Source organism: Geotrypetes seraphini, chromosome 2, assembly GCF_902459505.1.
Source record: "Geotrypetes seraphini chromosome 2, aGeoSer1.1, whole genome shotgun sequence".
NCBI lineage: Eukaryota > Metazoa > Chordata > Amphibia > Gymnophiona > Dermophiidae > Geotrypetes > Geotrypetes seraphini.
The window spans coordinates 446,445,210-446,472,530 of NC_047085.1; the positions used below are offsets into that span (position 1 = coordinate 446,445,210).

Genomic DNA, 27,321 nt, shown 5'->3' on the forward strand with positions numbered 1-27,321 from the left:
GGGCTGTATAAAGAGAGGCGTAGCTAGTAGAAGGAAGAAGGTGTTGATGCCCCTGTACAGGTCATTGGTAAGGCCCCACTTGGAGTATTGTGTTCAGTTTTGGAGACGTATCTGGCGAAGGACATAAGAAGACTTGAAGCGGTCCAGAGGAGGGCGACGAAAATGATAGGAGGCTTGTGCCAGAAGACATATGAGGAAAGACTGGAAGCCCTGAATATGTATACCCTAGAGCGGGGGTCGGCAACCTGCGGCTCCAGAGCCGCATGCGGCTCTTTTCCACCTTTGCTGCGGCTCCGGTAGTGTGTCACGCAAGCATGCAGCTTACAAGTTCGGCGTCGCGGCGGGAAATAGCCATGCTGAGCAGTGAGCTCAGCACATACACAGATGAAAGCCTTGCTTGCTGATTGGTCCTGCAGCCCCGCCCCGCCGTGCCGCCGGACCAATCAGCAAGCAAGGCTTTCATCTGTGTAGTGCTGAGCTCACTGCTCAGCATGGCTATTTCCCGCCGCGACGCTGGACTTGTAAGGTGCCTGAAAAAGAAATCATCCTGGCCGGGGTCGGTATCATGCTCCGGAGATCTACAGCCTTCCTATCTCCCTCTCCCTTCTACCTGCTTCCGGCCACATCCCCTGCTCCGCGGCTCTCTTCGGCAACTCAGCAGCAGCTTCTGACGTCGGGGCCTACCCTCTGCGAGTCCCGCTTGTTTCAACTTCCTTTTTCCACAAAGGCGGGACTCGTAGAGGGAAGGCCTCGATGTCGGCAGCTTGTCTTGATCACTGCTGCTGACGAGTTGCTGAAGAGAGCCGCGGAGCAGGGGGGTGTTGCCAGGTGCAGGTAGAAGGGAGAGGGCCAGATGCAGGACTCGTGGGTGAGGGAGGAGAAGAGAGAGAGAAAGAGAGAGGGGAGGGAAACAAAAGGAAATCTTTCATACTGGGCTGGGCCGGAGTGGAGGGAGGGTGGAAAGATTCTAGCTACAGGGTGCAGTAACAAAGGAAAAGGGGGGAAAGCTGAAAATGGAGATAGTGACACAAAGAAGAGAAAGGGTAAGCCGGACCTACTGAATAAGGATAGAGATACAGAGGGGACATGAAGAGGAGGTGAAATAGAGACATAGAAGTAATGCTGAAAAAGTGTGTGGGGGGAGATAAAGACATTGAAAGGGCAAATGGTGAACATGGCGTAAAGATAAGGACAGAGACAAATGAAGATTCTGAAAAAGTGGTGAGATAGGGATATAGATGAGATGGACACAAAGAAGGGTGATGCTGGAAAATAGGTGGAATGGTAATTCTGACAGACACAGAAGGGAAATGCTGGATCAAGGAGAGATGGGGCTCAGGCTGGATGGAATGAGGAGAAATGCCTTGTTGGCCCGGAACTTCCTCTCCTACGTCAGAATTGACGTCAGGGAGCGGAATGCTGGTCAGCGCAACACTTCTGCAGGGAAAGCTTGGGACGGCGGTGGCTTGGGGGCTGTTCCCCGATTGCGGTGGCAGCAAACCGAGTGGCTTGGGGGACGGCACGGAGACAGAAAGAAGGGGGAACAGGGAGACAGAAAGAAAAAGTTGGGGGAGAGAATGAGGTCTGGAGGAGAGGAAACATACAGGAGGCTGAAAGAAAGGAAGAAAGATTGGATGCACAGTCAGAAGAAGAAAGTGCAACCAGAGACTCATGAAATCACCAAATAGCAAAGGTAGGAAAAATGATTTTATTTTCAATTTAGTGATCCTGTATATAGCATTAAGATAAGAAACAATATATGCAGTGTTAGATTTGTTTTATAATGGTTTTGCGGCTCCAAGTTTTTTTTTTCTTTTCGAAAACGGGTCCAAGTGGCTCTTTATGTCTTAAAGGTTGCAGACCCCTGCCCTAGAGGAAAGGAAAGACAGGGGAGATATGATTCAGATGTTCAAATACTTGAAGGGTATTAACGTAGAACAAAATCTTTTCCAGAGAAAGGAAAATGGTAAAATCAGAGGACATAATTTGAGGTTGAGGGGTGGTAGATTCAAAGGCAATGTTAGGAAATTCTACTTTACGGAGAGGGTAGTGGATGCCTGGAATGTTCTCCCAAGAGAGGTGGTGGAGAGTAAAACTGTGACTGAGTTCAAAGAAGTGTGGGATGAACACAGAGGATCTAGAATTAGAAAATAATATTAAAAATTGAACTAAGGCCAGTACTGGGCAGACTTGCACGGTCTGTGTCTGTGTATGGCCATTTGGTGGAGGATGGGCTGGGGAGGGCTTCAATGGCTGGGAGGGTGTAGATGGACTGGAGTAGGTTTTAACGGAGATTTCGGCAGTAGGAACCCAAGCACAGTACCGGGTAGAGCTTTGAATTCTTGCCCAGAAATAGCTAAGAAGAAAAAATTTAAAAAATTTAAATTGAATCAGGTTGGGCAGACAGGATGGACCATTCGGGTCTTTATCTGCCATCATCTATTATGTATGTTTCTATCGGAGAGAGAAAGAGATAATGGCTACTGCGGATGGGCAAACTAAATGGGCCGTTTGGCCTTTATCTGCCATCATGTTTCTATGTTAATACATAAGAGACATCCAGCTCCTCTACCAAATTCCCCCCTCCCCCCTTTTACGAAACCATGTTAGGATTTTTTTTATCACTGGCTGCATTGGTATTAGCTCCAATGCTCATAGAATTCCTATGAGCATCGGAGCTATACCACCATGGTTGGCGATAAAAATGCCTAACACAGCTTTGTAAAAGGGGGTGGGGGAGAGGGGTTTACAAAATAGTACAGAAGTAGCTCCTGGATTTTAGATGTAGTTGCTGGCTTTTCCAAACCTGAGCCTAAGTTATATTTTCAAATTCAATAGGTATTACCTTTCCCCAGATCTCTTAAAATTTAACCTGCATTAACAAATTAACTTGCATTACAGCGTGTCAGATTTTAAAAGAAAATGGGATACTCATGTGGGATCGCTAGGGGAGTAAAGTCATTGGAGTGGGCAGACTTGATGGGCTATGGCCCTTTTCTGCCGTCATTTTCTATGTTTCTATGTTTCTAATGCAAGCTCTGTTATTCTTAATGAGGCCTATCTACTATGGCACTCATTTTCAAAAGAGGTGTCTCAAAAATGGCACAAAGCGCCAGCTGGACATTTTTCATGGGAAAGCATTCAAGTTGTAAATTTTGAAACTCAGTTTTGAGAAGGTTTTCTCCATAGTTCATCTAAATTGCAAAGGGGCATGTTAGGGGCCTGATTTGGGTGGGCCCACATTTTAGATGTTTTCCCAGAATAATGCAACAAGATAAAAACATCTAGGGCAAAAATTAGAATATTTTATCTGGACCTATTATAAACATGACTAAGGGCCTGTTTTACAAAGCCACGCTATGGTAACGGCCCCGAAGCCCATAGAGATTTAAAGGGCTTCGGGGCTGTTGCTGCGCAGCTTTGTAAAACAGGCCCTAAGTCACATAAAGGTACTCTAATTGACCAGCTCACCACTAGAGGAATTAAGGCATAATCCCCCCCTTAATCCCATAGTAGTCCACCCCCCAAAGATGTGACAGTTACAGTACAGGCTCTGTGACAGCTTCAGATATTATTGCTATTCCTTTTAGAACAATAAGATAGTCCCAGGAGAAGGATAATGGTCAGATTCTAATCCCACTCTAACTAGCATACTTGTGGTGGAAATTGTGAGCTTTCCAAAACTTACAAAATACCAATTATACCTAGATACCTAGAACCTACCTGCAGACCTGAGGGTTTTTGTAGTGGTGTATAATCAGGTATAGTAGGTTTGCTGTTCCTGGAGGACTCATAATACAAAATAAGGGTATTAAGGTGGGATTTGCATTGACCTCTAGGCTGCTCTTTTGCCCTGCTGGGATTTCTATGTGACCAGTCAACTAGGAATGGTGCCACACAGCCATCTCTATCGCTTCTTTTTATGCATTTTTCCATAGGATATTTTTTATTTTTTGGAAAATGGTACCAAAAGAAATAAATGCTAAGTACAAAAGTATCTGAAAATTAGAGCTTTTCAAAACAAAAATAGATGTCTTTCCAGTTTGAAAATTGGAAGATTCAGGATTAGAATTTTAGACTTTTTCACCAAAATATCTGCAATTGAACTTGGACATGCTATAAAATGTTAGTACATGGTAGTAAATGGGGCCCTAAGTTTGTACCTGAGGCAATGGAAGGTGATTTACCCAAGGCATGTAAGCAGAGCAGGATTAATTTGTCGAAGGCCCCTAGGCACACAAGTTCACTGGGCCCCCTGCCCCGCCCCACCCCACCATGCGCCCAGGTGGAAACAGGAAGCTGCGTCAGAGGGAAGCTTTGGGCAAGCAGCACCGCTTGCACAATTACAGTTCCCGTTGCCTTTCTTACCCGCGTTGCTTGCTTGTCTTACTTTCCGTCGATGGGGGGGGGGGGGTGCTGTGTTGCCGATTGGGGTGGGGCCTGTGTTGCTGATCGGGGGGGTCCATGTTGCCAATCGATGCTGGAGGGTCCTCACCGTTTGGAAAAAACAATATTGATGCCCTCCTTCATCGGGCCCCCCTGACCATTTTGGGCCCTAGGCACGTGCCTACTTGGCCTCTTGGTTAATCCTGCCCTGCATGTAAGTGGAAGCGGTAGGGTTTAAAGACTGTTTTCCTTGTTTCCCTGCTGATCTCATTCAGTCTATTTGGGAGCACACAGATTAAGGCTTTAAGGCCCTCAATAGCAAGGATTCTGAATGAGATAGCAAAGAAATCCAGAGCAAAAATATTTAAATTCTGGTAGTATAGTGATAGGAATAGAACTAAGAAATACACATGGGGAAGTTACTGTAGGGCTTTCCAAATACCACAAACTGCAGGGATGGGCAGAAGATCCAGAGCTTAGATAGAGAAATATGAAAGTGTTGAGCCAGAACGTGGTAGAGATGTTGAAATAAGTATCATTATATGCTTGGAAACCATGACCTAACTAATGATGCCTTAGTAAAGATTCAAGCCAGTTGATTTTAGGAATGGAACTTGGCAAGTAATGAAACTCATGATCTCAGAAGTGCTGCCTGAATACCGAGAAAACACAGAGCTCTCCTCCCAGAGAACTCTTACTCATTATTAAATGTTAGTAGCAAGAGGGTGTTTGGGGGTATAATGGGGCAAAGGACACATATGAGAGGATAAGGAAGTCTCCATCTAATCATTGTTTCAAATTATAATATGTTTAAATGAATGTTAAAACCGAGCATAGTAAAAAAAAACCACTTGTGGTGTGAACTTTGAGCTTCAATTCTATAGACGATGGCTAAAACATAGGCTATGAGAAACGTGGCACTTATCACGTCATTCTTAAGTTAGGCGCCATTTATAGAATCATGCTTAGTGGTATCTAAACTGGACTTACGCGTCAGTTGGCACCCTAACTTTAGGTGTAATTAAACGGTGACAGGACAATCGCGCATCAGACACCAGTGCGCTGACAATTGAGCGCTGTCAATTCGGCACAAGACATAAGCGCGCCGCAGGAAAACTTAGTTTTAAAGAGCTCCGATGGGGGGGTATGGGGGTGTGGGGGAACCCCCCTCACTTTAATGCATACTGTTTGCTCTGCCGTTGGGGGTGTGTGTGGGGGGGGTGCAACTCCCCACATTATAGAGAAAATGGAACTTTTCCTGAAAAAAAATTGGAAAAAGTTCCATTTTCTCTATAATGGAGGGTTCCAACCTCCCAAACCCCCCCCAGCAGTGCAAACGCTATACAGTAAAATGTGTGTGTGGGGGGGGGGTTTCCCCACTCACACCCCGCTTCGCAGCTCTTTAAAACTAAGTTTTCCCGCGGCGCACTGGTGTCTTGCGCCGAATTGTCTGCCCTCCATTGTTGGCACGCTGGTGTCTCGCGCGTGACTGACTATGAACCAATTAAACTCTGGGATACTTGTATTATAAAGTCACCTTTGGTGTTGCCCCATTCTATCTTGTGGATAGATTCGTTATCATGACAACCAAGAACAGTAGAAAATCCCATGTCGTATTTACGTTCCCTTTAGCTAAGGGCTGTAAAAGTAAGAAACATCATGGGCACTGTCCATCATGGGCATTGTCTTTCTTATCAAGCAGCTTATTTCGACAAAGATTTCTGCCCATTATTGACCACATCAACAACTTATAAACATTACAGAAAACTATTGAAGACTTTTTTTCCTCAAAATTTTTGGCTAGTTAAACCTTTGTATATTGTATTATCCATGTATATACTCATAGCATAATCTTTTGTTAACCACATTGAACTAATGGTTATGCGGTATAGAAAGTTGTTGTTATGCTATGTTCAATACCAGAGAATGTGGTGAAATCAGTCAGCTCAGCAGGGTTAAAAAGGTTTGGATAATTTCCTAAAAGAGAAGTCCATGGGCCATTCTTGAGATGGCTTGGGGAAATCCACTGCTTATTCCTAGGATAAGCAGCATAAAATCTGTTTTACTACTTGGGATCTAGCTAGGTATTTGAGACCTGGGTTGGCTATTTTTAGAAACAGGATACTGGACTTGATGGACCTTCAGTCTGTCCCAAAATGGCAATTCTTATGCCAGGGTTTTCATGGCATAAATACTGGCATCTAAGTCCAGTTTAGGCACCTATACACTCAAAATATACCCAAGATCTAACCACGATTCACCCCTAACCATGCCTACTTTCTAGTAGGCGCTTCGGACTAGAGAGTTGCGCGGGGACAGAAATCCCACCCGTCCCTGCCAGGATCCTCTCTGTCCCCACCCGTCCCTGCCAGAATCCTCTTCATCCCCACCCGTCCCCGTCAGGATCCTCTCCATCCCCACCCATCCCCGCAAGGAATTACCTCCATCCCCGCCCGTCCCCATAAAAAGCAGCAATTACTTCTGACAGGATCATAATTCTACAGTTTCTTTTGTGTTTGCGCTGTTGTTTTCCTTGTGGAATCTCTTTGGTGGAAACCTTTTTTTGTTTTCTATTCAGGTAATTAACTTATAAACCCCCTCTTTTACTAAAGCTGACATGTCCATTATATTATATGGACGAACCCTGCTTCCAAAGCCTTCCATCCCTGTGGGAGTCCCATGGGCCAGAGAGGGTTCCCGATGGGAGACCCATGGGTTAGGGGGAGATTCCCGCGGGATTCCCGCGATCCCCGTTCCTGTGCAGATCTCTACTTCGGACTAGGCATCTACCAGAAAGTGTTAGGCACCTACTGAGTTAGGTGGCTACGATCCAATTAATTTTACTTTTTGCTAATTATGAGCTGCTAATTGCTCATTGGTGCCAATTAAGCTTTTTAAATAATTAAGCACCTAGATTGGCTAGGTGCGCCAATCTAGGCACCTAACTTTAGGTGCCTTTTATAGAATCTGGGTCTGAAGGTATAAAAGAACAAAATAACCAAGGAATAATAAATGGTAAGCACAACTCCGAAACTGAGAAGTGATAAAGAAATGGTTAATGAGGGATAAAGAGGAAGGAGAAATGGAGGGAATTCCAGAGTCTCAGCTTGGAGAGTCATATGTGTAAGTGCTCAGACTCTTGTTAAAATCATTGACCTAGAGGCCATCATGGAAGAGGAAAGCTTGGATTTGTCTATAATCACCAAATACTGATGTAATAGAAACAAGGACAAAGATGTGACCATCTCAGGATATATCTCCATAGAAAAGCCAAAATATGGAAACATTGGGGAGCAATAGCTGATTTTTTAGGCACAGTATATAAAATTCAGACCTTAGGGCCCCTTTTACAAAGTCATGGTAGCGATTCTCCTGCCGGCAAATGCACTAAAGCCCATAGGAATTGAGTGGGCTTCATTTGCCGCGGGAAAATCACTACTGTGGCTGTATGACAGAGGCCCTTAGGGCCAAACAGTGGCGTAGTGAGGGTGAGCGGCACCCGGGGCAGTGGAGCTCCTCCCTTGCCCTGTTCCCCATCCCCCTGTGATGCACATGCGTCCTTCCCTGTGTGACCAAACAGACACAAGGCCTGTCAAGGTCCCAGCTAAGGTAAAAGATAAAGTAACAATAAAACCCAGGAAGAAAGATTCCAGGATCTCTCAGGAATTTATTGTGAGAAACAGGGTCAGTGACCACCAGGTGGAGCCTGACTTATCTGGGGATGAGATAGGTGAATTATGTACAACTCACCACCAGGGGAGCTCTAGGGGACCCTGGGCTACTGCTGACTCACCTAGAGCAGGGCACGCCCCTAAGGTAGATAAGCCAGCAGTGGCATTCAGACCAGCAAGCCGCTTAGGGAGGAAGTTTAGGCCTTGCCTCCCTAGGGACCCTGCCGAGCCAAACAGGGACAACAGGCCCCAACCTATGGAACCGATGGAGGTTGAACAGCCGGAGGATTTGTCTTACCTGTTTGAAGAACCTATGGACTTCCAAGAGTCTTGTGTTGGCTGTGAGTGTAATTTGCCTGAACCTATGCAGCTGAACCTGACTTTGAGTCACAAACAGTGAGTGTGTTTTGGACCTGTTTGTGTGCTGTGTATTTTGTTTTTGAATGCTGGTTTTGGGAGAAAGCTTAGAGAGAGTGGGGAGAGGTTTTGCTTCCATTCTGGGAGGGAATTTGAAAGCCTTTTCTGAAGGCCTTTGTTTTTGGCAAAACCTATGACTCTCTCCTTTTCCTGGCAACCATATTCTGATTGTCAGAGGCTTTCCTTCATTTGCTGCAAGGACTATAAATTAAGGAAAACTTGAATGCTGAACTGTATTTTTTTTTTTTTGATGAAGTGAAATACCTGCTTTTCAGCAGGCAGAGTAAGCTCGGTATTGAGCTGAGGTCTCAGGGATAGGTGGGACTTAAGAAACACAGAAAGAAAGTTGCACTGTATTGTGAGTGGTTTTATTTTCCTGCCTTTTTCTCTTTTGGCAGTTTGTTTTTTTTTGGTTTTTGGTTATTAAGGCTGTGTGGAAACCTGACTGAGGTTATAAAGTCTGAAAAAGTACTTACCTGCCTTAAGGAATTAAGTAAAAAGAACTTTATCCTGACAAGCCACATTTGTTGGAACTTTATTTGTGTTTGATTGAATTTTTCATTGCTACTATAAACTCCAGTCCTGCAGGGTGACTCCAGGCCGGGTCACACGCGATTGCATTATTGTTTGTAGCCATCAAGTTTCTACAGAGCCCTGCTCTGGGTAATACTGGTGGCCACACCTGTACCTCTTTAACTTTGGCACAAGCAGTCACCAACTTACCCCCACATCGGCTTCGGCACCCTCTCTGGCGTCACTTCCTAGGCGCCGGTCCCAGAAGTGATGTCGGAGAGAGCGCCAAAGCTGACGCAGGCAGCAAGTTGGTGGCTGCTCATGCCGAAGTTAAAAAGGTATGGGGAAAAGGAAGGGGAGTGTGCACGGCAGGGGGAGGAGTGGGAAGGAGGGGTACCGGCACCCTGAGCAAAATGGCTCCCGGGATGGACCGCTTCCCTTTGCACCACCCCCTTACTATGCCACTGGGGCCAGATTCTGTTAATGACACCTACATCTGTAGGTACCTACAATGTAGGCATCTAGATGTGTCAATCACACGTTAGGCGTATCCCTTGAGTATATGCACAGGAAACATCACATGTATAAAGCAGTACTAGGGCTCCTTTTACGAAAGCGCGTTAGGGCCTTAACACACAGAATGGCGCGCTAAAATGCCACACGCGCTAGCCACTGCCGCCTCCTCTTGAGCAGGCAGTAGTTTTTCGGCTAGCACGCGCTATAGCGTGCGCTAATCCGGTGCGTGCGTTAAAAACGCTAGCGCACCTTCGTAAAAGGAGCCCCTAGTAGTAGTGACTTGGATTAGCCACTATGAGGACAGGCTACTGGGCTAGATGAACCATTGGTCTGACCCAGTAAGGGTATCATAAACTTGTACGGAAATTATGTATCCGTTCTGAGCTTTTTGGGGACAACGGGATAGAAAACGAATTAGATAAATAAATAAATAAATTGTAGGTGTCTCTAATGTAGGCCAGGATTTACAACGTTTACAATGTAGGCATCAACAATATAAGCGTGATTCTGTTAAAGATGCCTACCAATGCCTAACTTTAAAAAAAACACCCCAATCCACCCCTAACCATGTCTACACCCAGGCGCCTACCACCTAATTAACCTTTATTTTTTTTTATCATTATGAACTTGTTAAAGATCATTAACGACACCATTAACTCTAATTTTGAAACGGGTTTCTATTGGTGTAGGTGCCTTATAGAATTTCCCCTTTAGCGTGCTTCGTCCTGGCAAACTCTTCCCTTTCTGCTCATGCTGAATTTTATTCTAAAACCGTTTGCTAGTTTTTATTAAAAACCTGATAGTACATTAGATCATTTACTGTTTTATTGGCCTAAGATATTGATTTTCTGGAGATCAATTTGGGGACATATTAATAATATTTTAGAATCCGAGATTCCGTTAACTTATGAAATAGTAATTTGTGGTACCATTTTACATATCAAGGATCCCCTAGATAAATATAAAAGACGTCTCTTATTAATTATGACTAGTACAGCTATACAAATGATTACACGAAACTGGAAAAACTGGGATCGTCTCATCTTTACATTCTGTTGGGCAAGTTTATGTCTAATTTACAAATATGATAAAATGAACGCTGATTTATTAGGGAATACAAAAAACTTTAACTTAATTTGGGGCCCATTGTCATCTTTTGTAGAATTATTATAGCTATGATTTTTGTTCTTAGATAAAATGCACAACCAGGAAGGGGGGAGGATTATAAGGGTTTTTAATTGATTATTTATAAAGATGAAGATGATAATAGGAAAGAAGGGTGGTTTTGTTGAGGTTTGATTAGGAAGGGTGGGGGAGGGTAATGTTCTGTATGAATCTTGTAAATTTATAAGTGATGTCTAAAGTGTCAAATGTATAATCTATGTTATTTACACTAATTGAAAATGTTTTAAAATGAATAAAGATTATAAAAAAAACAAACTGATAGTAGATCCAAATTGGATACCCTTCCCCACGCACATTATACTCCAAGACCCACAAAAACACACATACTTAAAGTATCCTATGCAAGGAGGATTCATGAAATATGTTCACAAAATTGTAATAGTAGGAGCTACTCCCCAGGGGCATCTAATTGAGAACAATATTTTGTTTCAGGAATGGAAAGCTCAGAGAAATTCCGGAAACTAAAATGGTTTAAAAGCCTGTCTAGACTGTGAGTTCTGTTCAATACAAGATTACTCTCATTCTATGCCTGTAGCAAAAAATTTTTGTCTAATTAAATCCCAACAATTAAATAATGTGCTCAAAATACTAGCATCTAGTGACATTGGTAGCCGGTAAGGAGAGACTGAAGAATGCAAGAGAAATCTCAAACTCTACAATTCTGTTTGACAAAGATGACAGCACGAGTTTGTGAAAGTTTATGGTAGGACTGACTGAGATAATCTTGCAAAAATGCCAGGGACCAAAATCTATATTCTAGCAACAGAATTTGATTAGTGACATGCCAGAACAGCCACAATCTCCTAGGCCTAATTTTCCAACCAGTGAAATAGCTAGAAGTTTATTTCAATGATGCAAGATTAAACACAGCACCAATCTTCACCTCCTCAGAGCCAACGTATGAATACAGAGATGGGCATGTGATCTCTCCATTCTTCCCCCCTCCCCCACTCTTCCCAATTATTAGGGATATACATTTGTATTGAAAAGAAGTTTGCTTTTTTTTTTTACTTCGAACTGAGCAGAAAAAATACTTGTAACAACTGTTGTTGCTTTTAGCATGTTTGCTTGCAAAGAATGAACTAATGAAATAGGAAAAAAAGAATTTTCATTGAAACAAAAATTGGAACTGCCTCCCCCTCCCCCCAAAATGAAACAAAAAATAACAATGTGCACACCTACCACAGTCATGATGATGAGCCATAAATATCGACCTTACAAAACTCTGATTCCCACATATTCTTCTCACTATATCCTTTAACCTTCATTGGAGTTCCTTTCTCTCCCAATTCCTGTAAACCGTGCCGAGCTCTACGATTGTGGAGAGGATGCGGTATACAAACCTAAGGTTTAGTTTAGGACTCTGTGTCCACATATTCTCTTGCATTTGAGTGTCATTTCCATTTTTTCATATAAGATCTAAATCAGAGTGCAGATAGGACTCAAAATCCTGGACTTCAGAAAAGGTGACCACTAAGAGCTCCTTTTACTAAGGTGCGCTAGCATTTTTAGCGCACTCTACATTGCCACACGCGCTAACCCCACGCTACACGCCAAAAACTAACGCCAGCTCAATGGAGGCGTTAGCGTCTAGTGTCCGCGGCATTGTAGCACACGCTGCTCCGTGCGTTAATGCCCTAATGCACCTTAGTAAAAGGAGCCCTAAAATGGGGAAATATCTTAAGAAAGAGCTGAGGGTTGGGAAGGGGGTAGCAGTCAGAGCTGAAAGGAGCTAAAAAAAGAAAGAAAGAAAAAACACAGGAAAGAAAACCAATGTGGTTTTCCAGACAAGTAGCTGGAAAAATAAAGGTAAAAAAGCTGGTGCTCAAGAAATACAGAACACAAGAAACGAATTCCAGATAAACTCAATGTGAAGCAATTAGAAACACACACATAGATGGAAGAAAAATGGCTAAAGTAAAGATAGGTGACAAGACATTTTTCAGCTATATTGGAGAAAGAAGATAGTCTAGAAATAGAACTGTAAGACTACAAGATGCTGAGAACCAATATTTGGAGATTGAAGAGGAAAAGGTGGATAAGCTAAACAAATACTTCTGTGTTCACAGAAAAATTCCTGGAGAAGGACCTCAGTTGGCTGACAAAGAATTACGTTTAAAATTGGCTTTGAAATTAGTTGCTCCAAAATATCTTTCTGATATGTTGAAACAGTATGTTCCTCAACACTTAGGCCCCCTTTTACAAAGGCGCGCTAGCCATTATAGCGTGCGTGTAGATTTAGTACGTGACAAAACGGCTAATGCGCCTTTGTAAAAGGAGGCTTTACGTTGCTCTTCATGTTTATTGTTGCAACTTCCTGCATTGTTGCAGATTAATTGGCGTCTACTAGGAACAGAGCCTTGTTATAATGAGCCTAAGGGCTCCTTTTACGAAGCCGCGTTAGGGCTTTAACGCGCGGAATACCGTGTGCTAAATTGCCACACGCTAGACCTTAACACCAGCATTGAGCTGGTGTTAGTTCTAGCTGTGAAGCGCGGGTTTAGTGTGCGCTAAAAACGCTAATAAAGCTTAGTAAAAGGAGCCCTAAGTTATAGAATTCTTTGATTGATAAAACAACTAAGATTTCTAGTTATCTCTGCTTTTGTACAGCTGTGAAAATTTGTCTCTTCACAAATTCATTTCATTGATGAGTGTAAAAATATATTTTAATTTGTATTGTTTTGGAGATCATTGTTTTTATTTTTAATTATTGTATATTGACAAATTTGTAGTATATTACTAATAATTTATTATAAACCACTTTGATACTTTGGGCTACACGCTAACACCTCCATAGAGCTGGCGTTAGTATTTTCTGTGTAGCACGTGCTAAAAACGCTAGCGCACCTTCGTAAAAGGAGTCCTTTGTGACAAGCGTTGTATCAAGTAAATAAATCAAATCAAATGTGGGATATCACAGCATTTATAGCAGAAAGTGTTTAAACAAAGCTTGAGAAACTGAAAAAGGCCGGAAGAGATCCACTCAGGATATTAAGGAAGCTCAGAGAGGTTCTGATGGGTCCTTTTAAAATATTTGCTTAATAAATCCTTGGAGACAGGAAAGATTCAATGGGACTGGAGAAGAGTGAATACAGTCCCCTCTTCACAAAAGTGGCGATTCAAAAGAAGTGGGAAACTCCATGCTGGTAAGCTTCACTTCATTGGTTGGAAAAATAATGGAGGTGATGCTGAAGGAAAAGATAGTGAACTTTCTGGAATCCAACAGGTTACAAGATCTGAGATTGTGTCAAATGGCACTAATCGATTCTTTTGCCTGGGTGACCAGACAACTGTATTGAGGATCCATGCTAGAATGAATCCTTTGATATAGTTTCTCTTAGGATGCTCATGAATAAATGAAGATCTCAAGGTGGCAAAAAGAATTGATAAGGTGGAGGCCATAGCCAAAAGGAGGCTCGGCTGCATAGAGAGGCGTAAGCAGCAGAAAAAAGGAGGTGTTAATGCCCCACTTGATATTTGTGTTCAGTTTTGAAGGCTGTGAGGACAATTATCAAAGAAATGTACTGCTCATAGCATCCCCAAAAAGGTCCATCTTACAGCCATAGTCAAACTGGAAAATCATCTAGATTTCCTGTTTGATTATGGCTGTGAGAAACCTATAGTACTTTGTGGGGCTCATTTTCAAAAAAAGATAGATGTCTAAAGGACAGCATAAACCAGCACTTGGGCATCTTACTAGTCAAAATCTTACTAGACAAACTTTCTTGACATCTTTCTGGTTGTTTTGTCTCCAGTACATCCAAATCTTAAGGGGCGTCTTAGAGACATGTTTTGGGTGGGCTTAAGATTTGGACATTCCTCAGGCATAATCAAACCTTTAACAAAAGGTTCTGGGCTTTTTTTTTTTGAGACGTTTGGAGCTAGACCTGTTTGAAAAGCATCTAAATGCTAAAAAGGTGCCCAAACTAACCAGATAACCACTGGCGGGATTAAGGCATGAACCCCTTTACTGTCCCCAGTGGTCACCGATCGCCTCCCACCACCCAAAGCTATTTAAAAACCAGTACATTCTGGCCTGTATTAGAAGGGGGGTGCTAAAAAGTTCTCAGCCCAAGCAGCTTCGGGTGTTAACACAGTCATTTGAGCCTAGAGAGCAGAGGGGCAGTCTAAGAGCTACGACAGTGAATTTCACATTAAAAGTTCCAGGTAGAGATGTCACTTTAACTTGCTTCTTTTGTATGGTTAGATTGAGAACCAGCCAGGACAGGTACTCTTAAGTATTTTCCCTCTTCACTCTATTATAAATCACTTTCGGTGAATATCTTCATGAAAAGGCAGTTAATAAATAAGGAGGATGGTAGTATATGCCTATCACTAACATTTTTACCTTTATATATGAAATTTCTATCCATATGAAGGATGATAATATACTCCTATCAATAACCTTTACACTTGGAATGTCTATCTATAAGGATTCTAAGGAGTCTTCTGTTTCATGCAGAATTTTAAGTCAAGGCCCTCTTTACCATAAAGTATGTTTATTAAAATTTGATATACGACCATAGCATACAACTGTTCACTGCAGTGTACAACAAAAACATACATCAAGCAAATAGAAAAGAACTCCATTAAATACAGAACAGACCTATATAAGTTTAGAAATATAATTTTATCTTGCTGTGTTTGCAGGTTAATCCTTGAATAATACCCAATTAAAGATCAATAAATATGATCATTCTGAGGAATATCATGTCCAAATACTAAACTAAATAAATACATTTTTAAAAGTCTTTAAATTTAATTCCAAATGATTCTGATTTGAAAGCTGGCTCCATAAACTTGGTACTAAGTTAAAAAAAGCCTTTGATCCAATTTGATGCATCTGTCACTAAGATATAATTTGTACACAGGTATGACAGTGACCCACTGGTTATCATAGAAACATGATGGCAGATAAAGGCCCAATGGCCCATCTAGTCTGCCCATCCACAATAACCTTTATCTCTTTCTCTCTCCGAGAGATCCCACATGCCTATCCCAGGCCCTTTTGAATTCAGACATAGTCTCTATCTCCACTACTCTCTCTGTAAAAAAGTATTTCCTCAGATTACTCCGGAGCCTATCACCTCTTAACTTCATCCTATGCCCTCTCATTGCAGAGTTTCCTTTCAAATTAAAGAGACTCGACTCATGCGCAGTTACATTACATAGGTATTTAAAATCTCTATCATATCTCCCCTCTCCCGCCTTTCCTCCAAAGTAAACAGATTGAGATCTTTAAGTCTGTCCCCATATATCTTATGATGAAGACCACATACCATTTTAGAAGCCTTCCTCTGGACCAACTCCATCCTTTTTATATCTTTTTGAAGGTGCGGCCTCCAGAAATGTACACAATTTTCTAAATGAGGTCTCACCAAAGTCTTATACAGGGGCATCAATACCTCCTTTTTCTTACTAGCCATACCTCTCCCTATGCAACCTAGCATCCCTCTAGCTTTCGCCATCACCTTTTCAATCCTTCTTCTATCAGGTCTCTAAGATGCCTAATATATCTACCTTTTTATATGGTGCTATACAGTGGCATAGCGAGGGAAAAAGACACCAAGCATCACTGTGCCATTCGCCCCCCTCCACACTCTTCCCCATCATGCATGCACACACACACCCTCCATAACTCTTCAAATTCTTCGGCATCAGTGAGCAGCACCTCCTAGCTGCTGCTCACGCCAGCCTCCGTACTCTCTCTGACATCATGTCCTGGTCCCACAATCAGGAAGTGACATTAGAAGGAGAGCTGGGGCCAGTGCAAGCATCAGGTAGAAGATGCTGTTTGATGCCAGTGAAGATTGAAGAGGTGAGCGGGTGCCCGGGGCATCCCATGTCCTCTGCCTGCCCCCCCCCCTCCCGCTATGTCATTGGTGCTATGTATTCTAATGCTCCCATCCCCTCTGTCTCACCCCATATCTCATACATCTCCATTAGATTTATGCACCTCAGGTGCATCACTTTATACACTGCATTCAGTTTTAACTGCCGACTCTTAGACCATTCTTCTAATTTGTGTAAATAGCTTTTTGAATATCAATGCCTGTATTTCTAAGAGCTAATTAATAGCTAATGTAGGTTAAGGCCTATAAAATAAAGATTATGCCTGGGTGAATGGGTAGGATTCAAATGGTGACTTTAATAACTGCTCTCCTTGGCTCTAATTGTTTCTTTTTTTTTTTTTTTTGACTCCCATCTCCTCCAAAAGGTCTCAATTCAGGCTCTTCAGTTATTGGACTTCTGTCACTGATGGCTCCTTCCTTGGAAGGACATGTGCCTGCCACCCCATGTTCAGAGTATCCCACACTTTCTGCTGCCTGTTGGATCCTATCAAAGACACAGGAAAAAACATTTTGGATTATTTGACTTTTTTCTCGGATTTTTATTAATTTCATAAAGTTATTTTAATTTATAAACTTAATTTGCATTAAAACTTTTTTAACACATGCTAATTGACTTTATGTACATTAATTCATAGGTTAAGATGTTGGTACAAACTTAGAGGCTGATGCAGAAAGCTACCAAAAGCCTAACTCAGGGGTTACAGAGGATTGCACATGCTCCTTAACAGCCTTATAGTGCAGACAGGGGTTGAGTGCCAAAGATGACACACTGCATTAAAATGTATGGTAATGGAATCATTAAGTATTCAGTAAGGATACAGAGAAGAAACCCGTGGCTTTTGAGGTAATGACAACACAAGAAAGTTTTCACTAGGTCCAGTTAGCAGAGAGGATTTAAAGCCAGATTATAAGATTTAACTCCCTGTTTTGCAACCAGAAAAAGTGCCTGTAAGACTGACAGGAGGTAACAGAGCTTGGGCACATGACAGAACAAAAATGAAAGTTAGTTCTGTGTATTAATATCAGCCTTGCAAAAATTTTATGTGCAAGAAATTTAGAAATGTTAATATTTAAATATGCCACCCCCAAAAAACCCCCCCAAAACCCCAAACAAAACAGGCATTGATGTGTGCTGACAGTTTCATTTTTGTTCCAACATGTGCAGAAGAAACCATGCTTACCACAAAGTATTTGTGTGCACACATCTGGTAGGCTCCTCGCAATTAATGTGCAAGTTCTCTATGCATAAAAGCTTTCTGCATGGCGTGCTATTATGCTCATGGTATGAAAACCATGAGTTTACACATCAACGCATGGATCTTGGGAGACATGGAAATACCTACTATACCTGAACGTAACTTGCTTGGAACTACCACTGGAAAGGCATGAGCTAAATTCTAAATAAATACATAAAATCAGTTTCGCACACACTCTTGTTTTATGGTACACTAACGAATACAGTACACACATTCCTAGTGCCACCCTATGCTATGCTGTGCTGTTGCTACTACACTATCTGCACCCAGAAAAGTTGGCCATTTCTCTGGCAATCAAGCAATTTAGATCAAATTCCAGCATCCGTGGGTAAAACCTCCATCCTCCCACCCCCTGTAACCTTCTACTTTCCCTTATGTTTGCGCCTCTTTGTCCCTCTATCCTCCCCCCCCCGCCCCATGCAAAAAGTTTGTGAAAGCTTCGCAGAAGACTACTTTCTGTTGTACAGGCAATTGCAGCACCTCTAATACTGGGAGCAAAAGGGGAGGAACCCTAGTATAGAGAGAGAAAGCCAAAACCGGAGCTTTCTCCCGCATCACCGTCCTGCCTTGTCCTCCGGGAGCGTGGAGTTTCCAATTCCACCCTTGTGCTAATGGACCCTGTAGTCTTAAATCCAGCTCCCATGTGCGGCTCAGACTTCCGGCAACAGTCTCTCCCCCATCTACTGCTAGCAAAGGACTATGGACATTGTGTTCTTCGGGTAGAAGGCGAGGGGGCGGGACCGCGAGCTTTACTTAGGTCGAAACTGCCCCTCCCCTCGCACAGGATTGGCGATCTCACTCCTCCTCCTCAACCCCGGAGAAGGAAAGGCCGTTACCGTACATTTTCTAATGCCTACCGCAGTTGTGAACATAGCGCGGACCCGAAGCAGGCTGCACAGAGCAGGCATGAATTGCACGTCCAAGGCTAAGTGAGATTCCCAAAACACAAACTGGACGCCGGCGAGGTCACATCTGCAACATGCCGGCGCAGCGACACTGTCTCCCCAGTGATCATAAGGGCTGCTGCTAGGTGATATACGGTAAAAACTTTAACTTCTGCTGGGCTTGTAAGGGAGGGAGGGAGGGACCTTGGGTACTACCTGGGAGGAGTTGATTGTCTCGCCCTCAAGCAGGTCCAGGTTTATTTTAGTATTATAGGAGGAAGTGCTTTTAACTTTCTACGATTTTGGAGTGGCTCTTCTGAATAAGGACTTGCTATACAAGCTCGGGTCCTCATGACCACGCTCGCCCCAGCAGAGATCCAGGACTTGGATCCCAACCATTTCCTGCTTGCTTCACACACTTAACAGACGGTTTGGGAAAGTGTTTTGAGCCTTCATTGGTTGTTGAGGGGGAAAGAACTCCAGAGCAACAAGCAGCTTTTCCAAAGGTAGGTAAACTGTGTTCCTTATTTAGGGGGGGCAGGAGAGACACAAAGGGGGATATCACTGACCTTATATGGGGAGGAGGAAAGTAATAACTCGGGGGTATAGCTTGAGGTTCCCAGCCCATCTGGGACTTCTCGTTAAAGTCATTTCCTTCCAGTTTACTTTACATACAATACTTACCAGGAACCTTGCGAAACTGTGTTGGGAGTTAGATTTACAAACAATCAGGTTGGTGGGTTTTTTTTTTTTTTTTTTTAAAGTGCTTCTTTTTCTAGGGTTTGGCTAGAGAGGAAGGGAATGGGACAGATCTCATTTGATTGGGAGGAATAACAGAGGTCTAAAGATTGTGGATTGGAATCACATTAGTAAAGAGTGGTGGCTGCAGTCTGAGGTTCTCTACTAACCTCCCCGTCCCCAAATTAAATATCCTGCAATTATATCACGGCCACTTCCTGCCTTCTTTCTGTGCTGGAAAGTGGGCAGAGAGCTTTTTTGGTTCTACTGGGGATCGCTGCTCCTTCCCCCAACCCTTTAAAAAACCACCCTACAGTGTCAGCTGTTCTAAATCCTCCATAGAAAGTGATTTTTTTTGGAGGGGGGTTGTTTTTGTTTTCGGATCATTTATCTACAAAATAATCTAAATTCTAAGCGTAGCTTTTCTAGATCTTTATTTGTTTTTGTTTAGTAAGGAAATGACGCCAAGGGGGTCAGTCTGTAGGTAGTTGAGATATACCACTAGCACTGACCGACAGCATTTATTTTCCTATATACTATACGTTTCCACAGAAATGCAGCCCTAAAGAAGAGCATCAGTAAAGGAAAATAATATATGTGCAGAATTTAGTGGAGGGGTCCTATGGACAGTGCTGAGTTTTCATTGCTAGCCTGCATCTATCACTTTCATGGTGTACAAACACCAAGAAAGTGATAGCCTTATGGGTTATGAAGGTTTGGGTTGGGTTTTTTTTTTTTTCCTTTTTTTAGTATTTATAGGTGTTGCATGCTTTTTCTCATTACATAAAAATGTTTGCCTAACAATTTGGATGTGGATTTTCTGTAGCATGACTGTGAGATTAGAACTATGTTTTTTATTATTTTATTGTACTGAAAAAGAGAGGTTTGGATTAAATTCGTTCTTATTTTCTATTCTTCAGACTTAAAAATTGGGGACAGCAAGAGTGAGGGCTACAATGAATGATTAGGGAGAAGGAAGCATCACATAGGGAGGGGTGCAAGGAGAAGGAGACATTTAAACCACCTGGACCAGTAAAATGAACGAGCGGTATAACAAGATTAATAAACCATAAACTGGATAAAGATTATAGGGACACTAAGAGTATGAGACAGGGCCTGAGAAGGGGTGAATATGATGATCTGGGAGGATAAGGGCATGAAACAGGAAAGAGGAGCTAACTAGGATGACAGAAAACAGGAGCCAGAACCAGGGAAGTTGAGCAACAGGAAAGGAACATGCACTAGACTAGAGAGAGGACGAGAGGTAGAAGACCAAGGCCAGCCTAACCATTAGACATGCTTAGATGGTTGCCTAGGGGAGCAGCTGCAGTTAGAGCAAAACAATAGAACCTGACAGCCACACAAATATGAAAACAATTTTAATACATGCATTTACCTGCATGAAGAGTGGGTGACACCCGCACACACTGGACATGTGCGATGATGTCTGGGGTGGGGCAAATACTAGGGGCCTGAAATTTGAGTGAGGGAGGGCATAAGGCTGGCAGATTGTTCGAGGCACCCAATACCCATGCAACAGTCCTGCAGAAGACTGGATGAGGGCTTGGAAAGCAGTGCATACAGAAGGTAGAAATGAGGAAGCTGGGGAGTGGAGCAAAACATAGGAATGGAAGAGCTAGGGATGACTGGACAAGGGAGATGTAGGGGAAGAAATGAAGCCAACAGAAATTGAAAATGAGATTCTAAAAGGAGGAAGATATTGAAAGCAGATAAAAAGAACAGAACTACTACTACTAATAATAATTTCCATAATGCTACTAGACATACGCAAATATACACATTATACGCAGATTTTTTTTATTAGAAATAGAAAATGCTCAGACAACAAAGATAAAAATAAATTTGATTTTAACTGCATTGATTTGAATTATGTCAGCTTTGGTAACATGCAGCATCTAAAATTAAACATGGCTAAGAGAGAGTGCCTTATCTTTCCTCCTAAACCTGCCTCTCCTCTTCCTCTGTTTTCTTATGTCTGTGGATAACACCCTAATCAACTCTGTCTCGTTGGTTCATAACCTCAGAGTAATCTTTGACTCGTCTTTCTCCTTCTGTTCACATATCCAACGGACCACCAAAACCTGTCGGTTTTCTCTACAACATTGCCAAAATCTGGCCCTTCCTTTCTGAGTACACTGCTAAGACTCTCGTCACCTCTCGCCTAGACTACTGCAACCTGTTTCCACTGGCCTTCCGCTAAACCATCCTTTCCCCTTCAATCAGTTTAGAACTGTGCTGCATGCCTCATATTCCGCCAATAGAAACATAGAAAATGATGGCAGAAAAGGGCCACAGCCCATCAAGTCTGCCCACCCTAATGACCCACCCTCATAACTTCACCCAGCTAGAGATCCCACATGCGTATCCCATTTTTTTCTTAAAGTCTGGCACGCTGCTGGCCTTAATCACCTGCAGTGGAAGTTCATTCCAACGATCGACCACCCTTTCGGTGAAGAAATACTTCCTGGTGTCACCATGAAATTGCCCGCCCCTGATTTTCAGCGGATGCCCTCTTGTGGTCGAGGGTCCTTTAAGAAAGAAGATATCGTCTTCCACCTCGATACGGCCCGTGATATATTTAAACGTCTCAATCATGTCACTATGACCACATTACCCCTCTCCTCAAGTCATTTCATTGGCTTCCTATCCATTTCCACAGACTCCTCTTACTGACCTACAAGCGCGTTCACTCTGCAGCTCCTCAGTATCGTTCCTCTCTCATCTCTTCCCTATACGCCACTTATCGGGTAAGTCTTTCTTATCTGTACCCCTTCTCCTCTATGGCCAATCCAGACTCCATCCCTTCTACTTTGCAGCACCATATGCCTGGAACAAACTGCCTGACTCGGTGTGTTGCGCTCCGTCCCTGGCAGTATTCAAATCCAGATTCAAAGCCCACTTCTTTGACGCTGCTTTCAATTCCAAATTCCAGCCCACCTGCTAAGCACCCATACCTTTGTAATTCCCCCACCTTTTTGTGTAGTTTGTCTTTCTTAACTGGATTCTAAGCTCATTTGAGCAGGGACTCTCTTTTCCATGTTTTGGTGTACAGCACTACCTATGCCTGGTAGCACTATAGAAAGTACCAGTAGTGATGTATGTTGGTTAGTGCAGTGGACTTTGATCCTAGGGAACCGGGTTCAATTCCTATTGCAGCTCCTTGTGACCCTAGACAAGTCACTTAGCACTAGAGAATGACATGGGGACAAATTTTTCCCCCCTTCCCCGCGGCGATTCATTTTCCTGTCCCGTCCTGGCAAGTTCTTTTCCTGTTCCTTCCCCATTCCCGAAAGCTCTGTCCTCATTTGCACAAGCCTCAAGTACTTTAAAATCATAAGTGTTCGAGGCAGAGCTTACAGGACAGTGACAAAACTCGCGGGGACGGGGAAATTGAGTTCCTGCGGGGATGGGGACAAATATGCCCCCATATCATTCTCTACTTAACACTCCATTGCCTTAGGTACAAAAACTGATTGTGAGCCCACTAGGGACTGAGAAAGTACCCTCATATTATGTGTACAGCGCTATAGAAATGATTATTATTAGTAGTAGTTATACAGTACTTGAAGAAATAGATTTATTTCTTTTCTCTACATATAGAGCCTGGCTTATTGGGATTTCTATTCCTAATATGTAGATCCTTTATTTCGGGATAGCTTTGGCAGCTTGCTCCAGAGTTTCAGGATAAACGGATCCATCCCTGGCTTTACCACAAAGCATGCAGTTTAGAAGTGTAGCAGATTTGTTGTCAAGGGAGCAGACATTTGGTAAAATAGGAACTAGAGAATGACACGGTGACAAAATTCATCACCGTTCCCGTCCCCGCGGATAACCGCGGGAAATAATCCCATGTCATTTTCTAGTGTCTATTTCAACCTCAGTCCTTCTACACCGGCATTCTTCAAAGCAAAGCTTGAGGGTCAGTGGTTTTGGCCATTCATACTCTGATTCTTATGTGAGCCAAGGATAATGAAGCCATTGTGACATACTCTCCTGTTACTATTACTTGATGTTCAATGCTATACTCTGTAATTCGCTGTCTGTACAGTTTCTCTTCATTGTAAACCGCCTAGAAGTCGCAAGATTGTTGGCGGTATATAAGAATAAAGTTATTATTATTATTATTATTGATGTGATTGGCTCTTAGGCACTGGTGGAATGAGGCATTATGACATCACAATATCTGCTCTGCATACCAGAGACTGTCATTCTGTAGTGTCTGTTTCAACCTCAGTCCTTCTACACCAGTATTCTTCAAAGCAAAGCTTGTGGGTCAGTGGTTGTGGCCATTCATACTCTGATTCTTCCCTCTCTCCTTAAAGAATGACATGAAGATGGCTTCCCGCGGTTATCCGCTGGGACGGGAAAGGTGATGAATTTTGTCACTGTGTCATTCTCTAATAGCAACCAGTGCAAGGCTAAAGACTCTCTGCACCGTGTGGCACATGTCCTGCCACGGCTCAGGTGTTTATCTGTCTCCGGATGCTTCTTTGATGCCATCTGCACCCGCTGTGGATACGGTCCAGCAGCCATCCCGTAGATAGAGCAAATGGTGAGTCAAACCACAAAAAAAACCAGGGATTTCTCGGGGCTGCAGACGGAGCTCTGAGATTAAGCTTCCATCTACCCCAGTGAAGTCACTTCCTCCCCCAAGATCTTTAGCTTTCCCAACCTGTTTTGTTTTTGAGTCGGAGGCGCATAACACAGTGTCTTGGTATTTGAGTTGGTGCTGGTTTTGGTATGGGAGGCCTCCGGTGTAAGTTTGAAAGATAGGTCTTTTGGGTTAGCTCCAAATGTGCCTGTTGTGGAGTATTTGTGTTGCTGTACCTGAGGTCCTGTATATATAAGCCATTGTTGTGTGTTCAATCAAATTGTGTCACACTTTGTCTTACTAGTGTCTCACCAAAAGGCAGATGACAGATGCAATCAATATTCTCAATTGTATGGACCTTCTGACTGCAGAAAGTTTGAATAGGCTCCCTAAAATGTTTCCCTCGACCCTGAAGAAAAGTTTCATTTTGAAACATGCATGTCGGGAGAGGTGAATGAAGGACAGATCACTATAAAGTTAAGTGACATTCTTCTGTTTGATATTAAAAACATTGAAAAATTGTAAATTAAAAGACAAAATGATAAAATGAGTTAAAATAAATACATTAAGGATATTTAATAAAGGCTGGACCGACGAAGAGTTAAGCAACCGGTAGCGTTGTGCCTGGCTGCGGTCAGAAGGTCCATACAATTGAGACATTTTATTTATTTAGTTAGTTATTTATTAGGGTTTATTTACTGCTTCTTTTTTTTTTTTGTTAAGGAATTCACTTAAGAATAAGTCAAACCTAAGCAATAGACAATTACAGCAGTAAAAATATTCAAATTACAATGCAAAGCTACATTACAATGTTAACACAAAACACAATAAAACATACTTCAGTAGATGTAAGCAAAGGTGGAGCATATACTGTAGATAAGATAAAGTAAATAAGGAGAGTAATTTAAAGAAGTTGCATATGACGTCAGAATGGTGCTTGAAAGTTATCGCAGCTAGGGTAACATAGTAATATAGGTAGACAGTAGATAAAAGACCTGAATGGTCCATCCAGTATGCCTAACAGTTACACACATTATAAATTCATGATTAAAATGTCTTTTTTTTCTTTGATATTTTTGAGCCTCAGACCATAGAAGTCTGCCTGGTATTGTCGCTTCATTGGCTCCCCGTCCATTTCCGAATACAGTTTAAACTCCTCTTGCTGACCTACAAGTGCGTTCGCTATGAAGGCCCCCCCCCCCCACAATATCTCTCCTCGCTTATCTTCCCCTATGCACCCTCCCCCTGTGATCTCTGCTCATCGGGCAAGCCCCTCTTATCTGTACCCTTCTCTTCCACTGCCAGCTCCAGACTCCGCCTCTTCTTTCTTGTGGCGCCGTATGTCTGGAACAGGTTGCCTGAATCAATGCGTTGTGCTCCGTCCCTGGCAGTGTTCAAATCCAAGCTAAAGGCCCACTTTTTTGAAACTGCTTTCAACTCTTAAACTCCCCCTCACTGCTGTGGGATACCTATACCCGCTATAATCTCCCCAACCCTGCTGCTGTGGGATACCTATATCCGCTATAATCTCCCCAACCCTGAAATGTCCTGTCTAAATTAAATTGTTAGCTCTTCTGAGCAGGGACTGTCTATTGTATGTTAAAATGTACAGCGCTGCGTACGCCTTTCAGCACTATAGTAATAATAAATAGTAGTAGTAGTCCTTGGAACCCAACTACTAGAGTTGTCATTGAAGCTCACTCCAGCCTATCTCCAAATTACTAGAGTTCTGAGGAAGCCCTCCCCAGTTCATCCAAAACCGAATAGCCCATTCAAAACTGTGCAAGTCCACCTAGTACCAGCTTATTTCATCAATTTATAGTCTTTATGTTCTGATTAGAGATCCTCTGTATTCATCTCACACTTTTCTGAATTCATCACCATTTCTCTCTCCACCATCTTGTCTTCTAGAGTATACATATTCAATCTTCCAGTCTCTTCTCTTGTATCTTTTGGCGCCTTTCTCTGAACCGTTTCAAGTCATCTTATATCCTTCACCAGATACGGCCTCCAAAATTGAACACAGTACTCCAAGTGAAGCCTCGCAAACGGACCTGTACATCAACACCTTCTTTCTTCTACTGGTTTTGTCTCTCTCTATTCAGCCTAGCATCCTTCTAGCTACAGCCATTGCCTTGTTGCACTTTCTATGCCTTCAGATCCTCAGACACTCATCACAATGTCCCTCTCCCCATCTGTGCACATTAGCCTCTCACCTCCCAGCTCATACGGCTTCCTCAGATTTCTAGACCCCCAAATGCATCACTCTGAACTTCTTTATATTGCATTTTAGTTGCCACACAGATCATTCTTCTAACATTTGCAGATCATTTTTCATATTTTCCACTCCCTCTGGGTTGTCCACATTGTTACAAATCTTGGTATCATTTGCAAAGAGATAAACCTTACCTTCTTAACTCTTTGCCAATGTCGCTCACAAAACATTTTGAACAGAATCTGCCCCATCACCGATCCTCGAGGTGCTCCACTACTCATTTCCTTCCTCTGAGTGAATTACATTAACCATCACCTTTTGGTGTCTGTAAATCAACCAGTTTCTAATCCAGTTCACCGCTTTGGGTGCTGACTTCAGCCTGTCAAGTTTATTCAAGAGCCTCTTATGAGGAAACATGTCAAAGGCTTTGCTGAAATCTAAGTAAATTACATCTAGCACTCATCTTCGATCCAGTTCTCTGGTCGCCCAGTCAAATAATTCAACCATATTTGTTTGGGATGATTTACCTTTAGTAAAACCATGTTGCCTTGGATCTTGTAACCCATTAGGATTCTAGGAAACTCACTGTCCTTTCCTTAAGTAACACTTCCATTATTTTTCCAATAACCAAAGTGAGGCTTGCCAGCCTGTGGTTTCCCGCTTCATCTCTGTTTTTTGTTTTATTTTATTTATAATCCGCTTTTCCTAAAGTGGCTCACAAGTATAAACATACATAATAAAAAATACATAAAATACATATAAAACAATCACACAAATAAGTGACCAGCGCTTACACCTAAACAGCAAACTTAATATCCATACTTCATATGACAAAATAAATGCCTCTTTAGTAGCTTCTTAAACCCAGCAAGATTACATTGCTTTCTGATGTACAAAGGTAGGAGATTCCATTCCTGGGGCCCCCTACAAGAGAACATAGTCACACATGAGGAGTTCAATCTCAGGTCCCTTATAGATGGCACAAACAAATTGCCATGATGAACAGAACACAATTTTGACAAGGGGACATAAGCATGAATAGTACCCACCAAACTTGCAGGAGCCAACCAATTCAA

General features: G+C 42.6%; 1 protein-coding gene and 1 long non-coding RNA gene across 4 annotated transcripts in view; one reads left to right on the forward strand and one right to left on the reverse strand.

The window, feature by feature from the left end:
- Positions 1-16,868: 16,868 nt before the first annotated feature.
- On the reverse strand, positions 16,869-18,510 carry LOC117355624. The gene is made up of 2 exons (XR_004538419.1): positions 17,722-18,510; positions 16,869-17,024 (listed from the first exon to the last, which is right to left on the reverse strand). It is a non-coding gene; the product is annotated as an uncharacterized LOC117355624 (long non-coding RNA).
- Positions 18,511-18,887: 377 nt separating this feature from the next.
- Positions 18,888-27,321, forward strand: part of SVIL (supervillin) — a 483,923-nt gene continuing 475,489 nt past the window's right edge. For all 3 annotated transcript variants that reach the window (XM_033931470.1, XM_033931469.1, XM_033931472.1), the window contains exon 1: positions 18,888-19,186. The gene's annotated coding sequence lies outside the window, so the exon portion shown is untranslated. The remainder of the gene's footprint in view (positions 19,187-27,321) is intronic.